This window comes from Triturus cristatus, chromosome 6 (assembly GCF_964204655.1).
Source record: "Triturus cristatus chromosome 6, aTriCri1.1, whole genome shotgun sequence".
Taxonomy (NCBI): domain Eukaryota; kingdom Metazoa; phylum Chordata; class Amphibia; order Caudata; family Salamandridae; genus Triturus; species Triturus cristatus.
Genome location: NC_140589.1, coordinates 22,771,539 through 22,783,602, shown reverse-complemented (window position 1 = coordinate 22,783,602; position 12,064 = coordinate 22,771,539). Strand labels below are relative to the sequence as shown.

General features: G+C 56.7%; 1 protein-coding gene across 1 annotated transcript in view; it reads right to left on the bottom strand.

Moving 5' to 3' along the window:
* The window catches only part of CUL9 (cullin 9), a 751,325-nt gene that overhangs the window by 479,714 nt on the left and 259,547 nt on the right, over positions 1-12,064 (bottom strand). The gene's annotated exons all lie outside the window — the stretch shown is intronic.

Sequence of the window (12,064 nt, the reverse complement as noted above, 5' to 3'; positions counted from 1 at the left end):
CGACAGAGGAGGACTCTAGTGTTAATGGCCCTGGAGGCTGTGTCTGCTGCGTCTAAGGCACAGCGTATGGAGGTGTTCGTTAGTCTTACCCTCTTGAATTAATTCATTGGCCCTATTTTTGTATCTTTCTGGGAGATGGTGCATTATGGTTTCTAATTCATCATAATGCACTCTATCGTATCTGGCCAATAGCGCTTGAGTGTTGGCGATACGCCATATATTGGCTGCCTGCGACGCAGTGCGCTTTCCTGACGCGTCCAGTAGCTTTGACTCTTTGTCAGGTGTTGGTGCTTCGCCTGACGCCTGGGAGTTTGACCTCTTCCGTGCAGTGGAAACCACTAGGGAATCCAGTGGCGCTGGCCCTTTGATATAGGCAGGATCTGTGGGGGCAGCTTTGTACTTTTTCTCTATGCGTGGGTTAATGACCCTAGCCCTGACTGGGTCCTTAAAAACCTCTGGCAGATGTTTTATCACCCCCTTGAGCATAGGTAGTATAGAGGTAGACCTATGTGCGGTATCAAAGGTGTCGAGGAGGAAATCCTCCTCTACTGGGTCAGTGTGTAGCTCTACCCCGTGATAATGTGCCGCCCTCTGAAGTAGGTGGTGGAAACCTAATGAGTCTTCCGGTGGAGATGGCCTGGAAGGGTAAAGGTCATCTTGTAGGACGTCTTGAATGTCTGGATTATTGTAGTTGTCCCATGGGTCTGGGGATCCTGTAGGGGTGGGGTCTTGGGGCACATCCCCTGGATCGTAATATCCCCCTGATCATCATCGTCTGGAGACGGGGTCGGGGAGCGATGAGGTGGGGGTGGAGAAGGCGGAGGGGGCAGAGGTGGAGAGGGTGGAGGAGGTGGGGAAGGCATTCTGAAAGGGGAGGTAGCAGACTCCTTCCTCTTTGGAGGTGGAGGCGGAGCCGGTTTGTCCAAATGTCTATTTTTAGAAGAGAGTGCCAAATGTGCAGGTTTTGGATCCTTGGTAAGAGTCTTTTGCAAGGGATCCGGTGTAAACAGTTCCTGTGACAATGTTTGTTCCGTCGGCGCCGAAGTTTTCGGGGCCGATGACTTTTTAGGATTGTCCGTGCCGTGCTTAGCACTGGGCTTGGGAACCTCCGATTTCTTGGTCGGCGCCGAGGTGGGCTTCGGCAAAGAAGTGTCGGTGCCGAGGGCCTTATGGGGTTTGGTCGGTACCGAAAGGCTGGGTTTCGACACCGAGGACTTTGGTGCGGAGCTCGGTGTCGAGGTAGAGGCCGGTCTCTTTTTCGGTGCCGAAGTGTGTTTCTCTGCACTGCTGGAGGGCTGGCTCGAGCCCGAGCCGCCGGAAGGCTTATTTGGCTTCTTCACCGGGCCCGAAGGTGGGGCGTTCGAAGCAGTGTCTCTGGTCTTGCCTAGGCCCGGAGGCGAAGGCGTGACCTAAGCCTTTTTGGGTGTCGGCGCGGGTGCGGGAGGGGGTATAGTACTCACGACCCTCTGCGCCGGGGTGATGTCCTCCACATCTGAGTCGTCGGCTTCGGAAGCACTGACGAGGTCCTCTTCGGTGTGCTGCTGTCCCGGATCTTCGACGTCGTCCCCGAAGATGTCGACTGGAACGGAGGTCGAGGAGTGCGCCATGTTTTGTCTGGCCCTTCGATCTCGAATAGTCTTTTTCGATCTGAAAGACTTGCAGGCCGGACAGTCTCGAGCCTCGTGTTCAGGGGAGAGGCAGAGGTTGCACACCTCATGAAGATCGGTGTGGGGGAATTTGGACCCACATCAAGGGCACTTCTTGAAAGGAGTTCTTTCCATCAGCCGGGACCGGAGCTTGGGTAGGCCCGAAGGCAGCCGTCGACGACTGGAATCGAAGATGTGTCGAAGAGAAGGTGATTAAGGAGATCTGGATCTGAACAATACCGCGATGAGTGAGGATTCCGTGTCGATCGTCGAACTGGAAATGTTCGGAACCGGAGCGCGAAGTATTACATCCGAGCCCGATGGCGGAAAAAAACTATCTGAGGATGGAGCCGAAGCCCATGCGCAATACGATCCAAGGGAGGAGTCAAACTGCAAACATCCGGGCCCAACACCAGATGGCGATCTATGCAAAAGTGTGTAATCTGCAGCTCATATGCCTCGAAGATAAATCTACACCCAGTAAGCCTTAAGGAGTAGCTGCACATAAGCTTGAAGGGGGCGCACCCAAGGATTCCAAAGACCAGGGTCCCACAGGCGCAGCACAAATGGTTTGGAAGTAAATATTTCTACCAAACACATCAAATTTGTGACTTAAACAAGAAGGACGGCTGGTCCAGCAAACAGAAAGGCCAAAGAACAAATGAGTACCCTTTCTCCACGCCCACTGTAAGGCCTTGCTGGGCTAAGGAGAGAACAAATGGGTTGGTGTCTCGGGAACCACACCAACTAACAGATTTGTCCCAGCGTACCAGCAGTTTGTGGAAGGGCATTTGACGGCAAGGATCACCACCACCTCAATCATCAATTCAAACATTTTCAACCGCCCCATTCAATCTTCACACATGGAGGTGTAAGCTGTGAAGTTTTGTTGCTTGGACAAGAGGTTCTGCTAAACTGGAAGCCTGATTGGACAGCAAATGCTAAGGGTACCTAAACTCTCTTGGCCCAGGCCATGGCAATCAAGATGACTTGGGTCCAAGCCTTTGATCCAGAGGCAGGAAAGGTATCTGTAGGAAGGTGTGCAGGACTCACTCATTCCACTCCAGCTAGCATGTGTCTCCTTCATGAGCACCTTGGAGGAAACGCCAGCGTGCAAAACTGCTGACACTGCATGTTCTCTGTAGTGGCGAACAGATCTAGACAGGGCTAGAAGACAACCTACAACATCTCAACATCTCAGGATTGAGACTCTACATGTGATCTTCCAGACAACATCTGCTAAGTTTGTCCGGTCAGACATTCAAGAACCCTGCCAGATAGTTGGCGACCAGGAAGAAATTCTTTTGTACTTGCCTCCTCAAGAGACGCAGACTCCTGGCAGAGGGCCCACTGCACCCTGCTTGTTGCAGTACCATGTGGTGGAATAGTTATCCATGCCAAACTGAACCGCACCCCCCCCCCCCCCCTTTGATTTGAGGAAGGATTTGAGGGTCAGACAGACTAGAGCTCCAGCAGGTTGATGTGGAGCAGCCTCAGTGTAGGGCACACAGAATCTGATCAAGTGTGAGTGTTGGAAAGGCGTTCGCCGGAGGGGGGTTCGATACACGTCTTGCCCACCCCTTTGACCCACCTCTCCCAAGTAAGCCGAACCAGGCGCGCACACCCTGAGATGCACTACGAACAGAGTGACACCGCACGTATTCTTTGTAGGACGATAGGTTCTTTTATCGATGATTTCAAGGGATCTTTATGATCCAAAAGGCAAGTAGTACAGCAGTGGCACAACGTACCACAAATCAGTCGTGGGGCATGGGGGTAGCGGGACAGTCTTTCAAGATAGTGTCTCTGCGAAATACCCTGCGGAAGCTCACAATCCTCGAGCTGGAGGGTGTCGTGTCTCTGGGCGATCTCTTACCGAGTCGTCCTCAAGGGGAGCGCCGCGAGTCTCTCAGCAGGCACAGGTGGTCGGAGTTCGGGAGCCGCGATTCCGTCAGCAGGGCTCCGATGGTTAAATAGCTGGGGGCCGCGAGTCACTCAGCAGGCCTAGGTGGTTCAGTGTTCGGGAGCCGCGACTTCGTCCGCAGGGCTCAGATGATTCAATAGCGAGAGGCCGCGAGTCACTCAGCAGGCCCAGGTGATTTCAGCGTTCAGGAGCCGCGACAGCGTCAGCAGGCTCAGATGGTTCCAGGTCTTCTCTGTCCTTGTTTCTCCGGCACCCCTTGTTATACTCCGCTGGTTCTTTGAAGTCCGGAGTGCTCGCAGAGGGGGGACTGGGGTGACGGAGGGGGTCCGGCGGGATTTCCTGCCGCTCACTTCTTTGGTCTTTTCAGGTGGGTCTGGGAGGGACCCCAGACGCTCGGTAGGGGAGGCGCCTGCTCCCCAGGAGCCTGGTGGCCGATTGAGTCCTCCCGGGGAAGGCGACCCGAGGTGTGACTGGGCTGGCGCCTCTGGGTCTGGCTCGAGGGTTCCCGCTCCCTCGGTTGGGCATGCGTGGTAGGGTGTTGAGTCTGTCAGGCCTCTGGCCGGCCCGCGGATCGGGGGTGGCTGGGGCGGCCGGAGTCGGAGATGTCGTGTCTTGAGGGTGGTTGCAGGTTGGCTGGATGATGGAGAGGGCAACGCCGTGAGGCCGGTCTCACACGCGTCCCCCCCAGCTGAAAGGCGTGGAGAACTACCCATCCACTGGGGGGTTCTCCTCGCCGAAGCGGAAGAACCGGGACAGGCCGTCGGCGTTGGCATGATCCGTCCCGGGGCGATGTTCGACAGTGAAATCCATCCCTTGGAGAGAGATGGACCATCGTAGTAGCTTGAGGTTCTCCCCCCTCATCCGCATTAGCCACTGCAAGGGCCGGTGGTCCGTCTGTACTCGAAAATGGGTTCCGAACAAGTAGGGCCGCAGTTTCTTGAGGGCCCAGACTACGGCAAAGGTCTCTCGCTCTATAGTACTCCAACGCTTCTCTCTCGGCAGCAGCCTTCGGCTGATGAAGGCTATGGGCTGATCAATGCCCTTGTCGTCGAACTGCGAGAGCACGGCCCCGATGCCGTGTTCGGATGCGTCAGTCTGGACCACAAACTCTTGGGAGTAGTCGGGGGCCTTGAGTACGGGAGCGGTGCACATGGCGGTTTTCAAGGCGTCGAACGCCTGCTGGCACGGGGTGGTCCACTGCACCTTCTGCGGGAGCTTTTTGGAGGTCAACTCTGTGAGGGGCCCTGCGATACTACCACAATTTTTAATGAACCTCCGGTAGTACCCCGTAAGGCCCAGGAAGGCCCGAACCTCTGTCTGCGTGGTGGGGGGCTCCCAGGACTTGATGGCATCGATCTTCGGCTGGAGAGGGGCGACCTGGCCGCTGCCCACCTGATGCCCCAGGTAGACCACGGAGCCTTGCCCGAGCTGGCATTTGCTGGCTTTCACGGTTAGGCCTGCTTGGCGCAGGGCCATTAGTACTTGTCGGAGGTGCTGGAGATGCTCGTGCCATTGAGAGCTGAATACGGCGATGTCGTCAAGGTACGCTGCGCTGAACTCCTCGAGTCCGGCCAGGACCTTGTTCACCAACCGCTGGAACGTGGCTGGGGCGTTTTTCATCCCGAACGGCATGACCCTGAAGCGGTAGTGGCCATCTGGCGTGGAGAAAGCAGAGCGCTCTTTCGCTCCTTCCGTGAGAGCAATCTGCCAGTATCCGCAGGTCAGGTCGAAAGTGCTGAGGAACCGGGCGGCCCCCAGGCGGTCGATGAGCTTGTCGGCTTGGGGAATAGGGTGAGCGTCTGCGCGGGTGACCGCATTGAGCCCCCGATAGTCCACACAGAATCTTAGTTCGGGGGCGACCCCTGGGGAAGCCGCCTTCGGGACCAGAACCACCGGGCTGGCCCAGGGGCTGTCGGAGGGTTCGATTACTCCCAGGGTGAGCATCTTCTGTACCTCGGTCTTGATGCAGGTGCGGACCCGGTCAGGCACCCGGTAGGCTCGGTGTCTCACAGGCGGGCTGTCGCCGGTGTCCACGTCGTGGACACACCAGTCGGTAACCCTTGGAATGAGAGAGAAGAGGTCTGCGAATTGTCTGAGCAGCTGGCGGCAGTCGTCGGCCTGCTGGGGAGTGAGGGTGGTCGACAGTTTCACTCCCTCCACGGAACCGTCCAGTTCTTTCGTGCACAGGAGATCGGGCAGGGGTTCGGTGTCCTCTTCCGCCCCATCATCGGTGGCCAGTAGCAAACTTAATTCCGTCCTTACAAAGTGGGGCTTGAGACGGTTCACGTGGAGGACCCGGAGGGGGTTCCGTGGGGACTGTACGTCGACCAGGTACGTGACCTGGCTCTTCCGCTCGACCACCTTGAAGAGACCAGTCCATTTGTCTTGTAGGGCGCAGGGTTTCACCGGAGCCATGACCCAAACCTGCTGGCCCGGCTGGAACTCGACCAGGGTTGCGTTCTGGTCATACCAGCGCTTCATTTCTTCTTGGCTGGCCTCGAGGTTAGCCTCTGCAAGTTCTCTAAACTTCCTCGTCTGGTTGCGGAGCGCCAGGATGTAGCGGAACACATCAGGGGGTGTCCCCCGGGGGCTTGTCTCCCAGCCCTCTTTGACCAGGCTCAGGGGCCCTCGGACGGGATGTCCGGACAGTAGTTCGAAGGGGCTGAACCCCACAGACTTTTGGGGGACTTCTCGGTATGTGAACAGGAGGCAAGGGAGGAGGACGTCCCATTTCCGGCGCAGGGGCTCTTCGAGGCCCAGGATCATTCCCTTCAGGGTTCGGTTGAAGCGTTCCACTAGGCCGTTGCCCTGGGGGTGGTAGGGGGTCGTGAACTTATATGTGACTCCGCACTGCTGCCACAGGGACTTCATGTAGCGGGATATAAAGTTAGTACCGCGATCACTCACAACCTCGCGGGGAAATCCGACACGGGAGAAGATCCCCATGAGAGCCCGGCCCACCACGGGAGCCGTCACGGTGCGGAGGGGGATGGCCTCGGGGTAGCGGGTGGCATGGTCCACCAGGACAAGGATGAATCTGTGGCCCTGGGCGGTCTTCGGATCCCGGGGTCCCACGATGTCGATGCCGACCCGCTCGAACGGGGTACTCACAACGGGGAACGGTTGTAAGGGAGCTTTGCGTTTTCCGCCACTCTTCCCACTGCCCTGGCACGTGAGGCAGGACTTGCAGTGTGCTTCTACATTCGCTCGCATCTTGGGCCAATAGAAGTGGGTCACCAATCGCTGGTATGTCTTGTCTTGGCCTAAGTGTCCTGCCAAGGGTACATCGTGGGCCAGGCCCAGGAGGAGGCTCCGGAACCGCAGGGGTACCACCAGTACTCGTGCTGCGCCTAGCTCGGCGGACTTTTGCTCGCTGTATAGGAGGCCATTGCCCCAATAGATCCAATGGGTTCCGGTTCGGTCACCGGCGGCCTGTGCTTCGGCTTGTTGTCTAAGTCCCTCGAGGGAGGGGCAGGTGGTCTGTTCCTGGCAGAACTCATCGCGGGAGGGCTCCCCTTCGCAGCGCCACTGGGCCAACTCGGGCAGTTCTTCGAGTTCCGTCGGGGCCTCTGGGGCGGAAGGTTCCTGTCCTTCCCCTGGGTTAGTGTCTCCTTCTCCCTCGGAAGGAGGGTTGTCTGCTTCTGGTAGGGGGTCCCGGCTCTCGGAGATAGTGTTCGGTAAGAGGGCTTCACCGCCCTTGGAGGGAGGCACTCGTGCGGTCATGGAGCGCGTGGTGGCGCAGACCCATTCTGGTAGGCCCATCATCTCCAGGTGGGCTCTTCGTTCTACTTGCCCCCACGGGGAACTCTCCAGGTCGTTGCCCAGGAGGCAGTCTACGGGCTGCGAGGTCCGGACCGGAGGGAGGTGCCCTTCAGTTCTCCGGAGACCCCTCCCCACTCGAAGGGCACCAGCGCCATCTGGCAGAGGCTCTCAGAATTGTCGGAGGATACGACCGGACAGAGGGCCCCGGTTAGGATCTGGTCTTCTGAAATTAGGCTGCGGTGGACCGCGGTGACACTCGCCCCGGTGTCGCGAAGGCCCTCGACTCGGTGGCCGTTGATGGTCACCCGCTGTCGGTATTTTTCTGTGTTGGCGGGCAAGGGTGTCCCGGGGACCATTTCTCGATCACCAAGGGAGACCAGGGCCATGGCCGCCGGTTCCCATTCCTCGGAGTCTTCCATCTCTTCCCCCAGAGCCACGGAGGCCATCTGCCGGGCCGTGGGGTTGGTCGTTGTGGTTCGCTGATACTGGGGACACTGTGGGTCATTGGCGTAGTGTCCGGGCTGCTGGCAGCGGAAGCAGGTGATCCTAGCTCGTGGACCTGGTCGTCCTGGGGCTCCGATGCTTGCTGGGGACTGTGCTGAACCCGCCGCTGGTGGGCTGCTGGGGGGGCTGGTTGAGGACCCCCCGGGGAAGTCTCTTGGTCGGCCGTGGTTCCCTCCGCCCCTCTGGCGGGGGGGACCCTGACTGTGGCGGCCGTAGTCCCCCACGGGGCCCCGGGTGGCCCGGGTGTTCACCCAACGATCAGCCTCAGCGGCCAGCTTCCGAGGGTCGGTGAGTTTACTGTCCAGGAGATGCTGGCGCAGTTCTATAAAGCAATTGGCCGCTAAATGTTCCCAGGCAATCAGATCGAACAGTTCTTCGAAGGTGGAGACCTTGCTGCCCTTGATCCACCCGTCCAGAGCTCGGCTGTAAAAGTTCACGTATTCTACCCACGTGGTGCCCGGTATCTTCTTGCAATCTCGGAACCGTTGTCGGTACATTTCGGGGGTGAGTCCGTACCGGCCCACGAGGGCTTCCTTCATGTGGCTGTAGGAGTTCATGACCGTGGAGGGCAGATCTAGCAGAGTGACTCTTCCTTCGCTTAAGAACCGGCCCCATAGGCCAGCCCCCCAATCCTTTTGCGGGACTCGGTGAGAGGTCATGGCGACTTCGTAGGCCTTAAACCACTGCTGGATATCATCGTTCTTATAATACTCCTTTACCACATCCTTGGGGATGTGAACTTTGGTTTCCCCGGTGGGAGCGGACGGTGGATTCCCGGGTGGCTGTGACTTTTCGTTTCTAGCCCGCCACTCAATCTCCTTCAGGCCGCGTTCATGTTCTAGCTGGAGTTTCTTTTCGTCGTGCTCCCTTTGGAGTCTCTTCTCTTCGAGTTCCCCTTGTAGCCGTAACTGCTCGACGGCTAACTTCTTCTCTGCCAGTTTTATCTCTCCCTCGATTTTTAGTTTTGCCAGTTCAAGTTCGTGGTTGCGGCTTCTCTCTCGGTCCGCTAGTTCCTCGGGGGACAGGTTCCCCTCTGGCCCGTTGTTTCTCGCCGGGATGCTTGGTGGTTCATGGGTAGAATCCCCTTCCGTTTGGGTCGGGGGCGCCCCCGTCTCGACCCAGGCTTTCAGTACTTTCTGGAAGTCTTCCTTTGTGCTTAGTCCGGTGGTAGCGATGCCAAGGTCTTTGCAAAACTGTTTTAATTCTCTATGCGTGTAATAGTCCAATTGATCCTCTCGGAACGGTGAGCTTACTTCGGTACCTGCGGCACCCAGGGAGGTTTCTCCTTCCATCACTGTTTGGTAGTGCGTCAGTCGTTCACTGCACGCTCTCTTTCGGTGTCGGCTCGGATCCCGTCGCTGCCACCAAATGTTGGAAAGGCGTTCGCCGGAGGGGGGTTCGATACACGTCTTGCCCACCCCTTTGACCCACCTCTCCCAAGTAAGCCGAACCAGGCGCGCACGCGCACACCCGGAGATGCACTACGAACAGAGTGACACCACACGTATTCTTTGTAGGACGATAGGTTCTTTTATCGATGATTTCAAGGGATCTTTATGATCCAAAAGGCAAGTAGTACAGCAGTGGCACAACGTACCACAAATCAGTCGTGGGGCATGGGGGTAGCGGGACAGTCTTTCAAGATAGTGTCTCTGCGAAATACCCTGCGGAATCTCACAATCCTCGAGCTGGAGGGTGTCGTGTCTCTGGGCGATCTCTTACCGAGTCGTCCTCAAGGGGAGCGCCGCGAGTCTCTCAGCAGGCACAGGTGGTCAGAGTTCGGGAGCCGCGATTCCGTCAGCAGGGCTCCGATGGTTCAATAGCTGGGGGCCGCGAGTCACTCAGCAGGCCTAGGTGGTTCAGTGTTCGGGAGCCGCGACTTCGTCCGCAGGGCTCAGATGATTCAATAGCGAGAGGCCGCGAGTCACTCAGCAGGCCCAAGTGATTTCAGCGTTCAGGAGCCGCGACAGCGTCAGCAGGCTCAGATGGTTCCAGGTCTTCTCTGTCCTTGTTTCTCCGGCACCCCTTGTTATACTCCGCTGGTTCTTTGAAGTCCGGGGTGCTCGCAGAGGGGGGACTGGGGTGACGGAGGGGGTCCGGCGGGATTTCCTGCCGCTCACTTCTTTGGTCTTTTCAGGTGGGTCTGGGAGGGACCCCAGACGCTCGGTAGGGGAGGCGCCTGCTCCCCAGGGGCCTGGTGGCCGATTGAGTCCTCCCGGGGAAGGCGACCCGAGGTGTGACTGGGCTGGCGCCTCTGGGTCTGGCTCGAGGGTTCCCGCTCCCTCGGTTGGGCATGCGTGGTAGGGTGTTGAGTCTGTCAGGCCTCGGGCCGGCCTGGGGATCGGGGGTGGCTGGGGCGGCCGGAGTCGGAGATGTCGTGTCTTGAGGGTGGTTGCAGGTTGGCTGGATGATGGAGAGGGCAACGCCGTGAGGCCGGTCTCACAGTGAGCATTCTGAATTTGTTCCCTGCGCTGAAAGGAATTTAATATACAATGGTCTAAGGTAAGGAGCCCTCGTCTTTTGGCCCAAGAAAACCCGTTCAATATCACCCTTAGAGAGTAAAAGGTTTACTTTCTGCATCAGGACCATCAAGTGCTCCTCCAAAATGTGTTCTGGTGTAGAAGGAATAAAGGGCAGGGAGGAAAGGAATGGTACGGTGAAGCCGTGATGTGCAAGACCCATCTGTCCAGTATGATGGCTATGCAGCGGAGGAGGCAATGCTTTCTCCCGTCTCCCATCGCCCTGACAAACAGTGGATAATAAACTCAAGCTTAGCAGCCCCTCCAGCAGGGAAGGAGGCATTGGAGGGTTAAGGGCCCTGCTGCTTCGTGCAATGGTCTGCTGCACCACTGGTTGGGAAGGCTGACACTACCTACAGGACAGTCCCCTGAATAAACTCTGGATTTCCTAAATTGATTGCAGAATTGTTTCACAGGCTTTAAAAACCTCAGAGAGTGGGGTGACTTTGCGGTCTTTAAATCGCTCAAGCAGATACTGCCTTTTTGCGAAGAGTCTGGGCCCAAAGGAAGTATCCGTTAAGGATGCTGAAAATCTATAAAACAATACAGAGAACCTCATTCACATCTGCCTCCTGACACTGGTGCCACTGGGAACGCTGGCAAGATATCACTGGCCATGTTCCATACAGCATGTATGTACCTGGACCATAAACAAAGCTTTTATGGACATAAGGGGTAGACTTGCAGATTAAAATATTCCTATTAAAAGCATCAATCCTTTTAAATTCCATAAGTGGCATTAGAATTGCCTTTACTAGTCGAGGCTTGCAGAATTACATTCTCTGGAGCAGGGTGCTTAGAAAGCCTGACTCACAGGGTGCAGGCTTAGGTCATCCAGGTACTGGCCTACTGACGGGAGGCAAGAACAAGGATTGGACTATGCAGCCATCATGATGTCAGTGGGGGCATCATTAAAGGATAGCAAGGGCTCCAACAAAATCCGTCTGGGTTGGAGAACCCCTTTTTGACTATTTTTGTCTCAATGGAGGGAACTGTAGATCTAGCAACCCAGCCCCTCCCGCAGAGTACTGCAGTGAGCCAGGCACTCTCTTCTGCTGCTGGCTCATTAAGCCCAGTTTGAGAGAAGTTGTGTAGCCCATTGGTATTTTGCAAATCCTCATCATCATCATCCTCGTCCTGGGGTTCTTTGTGTCTTTTGTACAGTGTCCGGTTCAGAGGAATGGAGCCTTTGGACAGTTGTGCCACTGCAGAGGCACCAGGTGAAAGTCAGGCGGTGAAACGACCAGTTACGCTTTTTGTCATCTCATAGTGTAGCTTCAGTCGAGCCTGGGCAGAGGTCAGTCTGGAGTCAGACATGGGCACTGGACCCTCCGTCAGCACCAGTGGAATCAATAGTAATCAAGGAGCAGTAACAGGTTCCAAGTGAACAGATGCACGACTGGGGGAGGGGCCAACAGAGGCATGTCTGACGAAGGCCATTAGAGCAACCTGTGGCCTGAAGGCATGCTAGAGGGGCCTGGAATGGCACCAAAGATATGTAGCATGCTGTCCTTGAAGGCCACTATTTGCTGCAGGATTCTGACAGCCCAGGTTACCCCGAGCATATTGGGACAAGACTTCGAATGAGTGTGATGTTTATCTCGATGTCCACACGCCTTCTCTATCCAGGTTGAACAGCGGGATAGGGTCAAGTGTGTTTTGTTTAGATTTGTGCTTGGAATCTGAGCAAAAAGCTGATAGTTCACAGG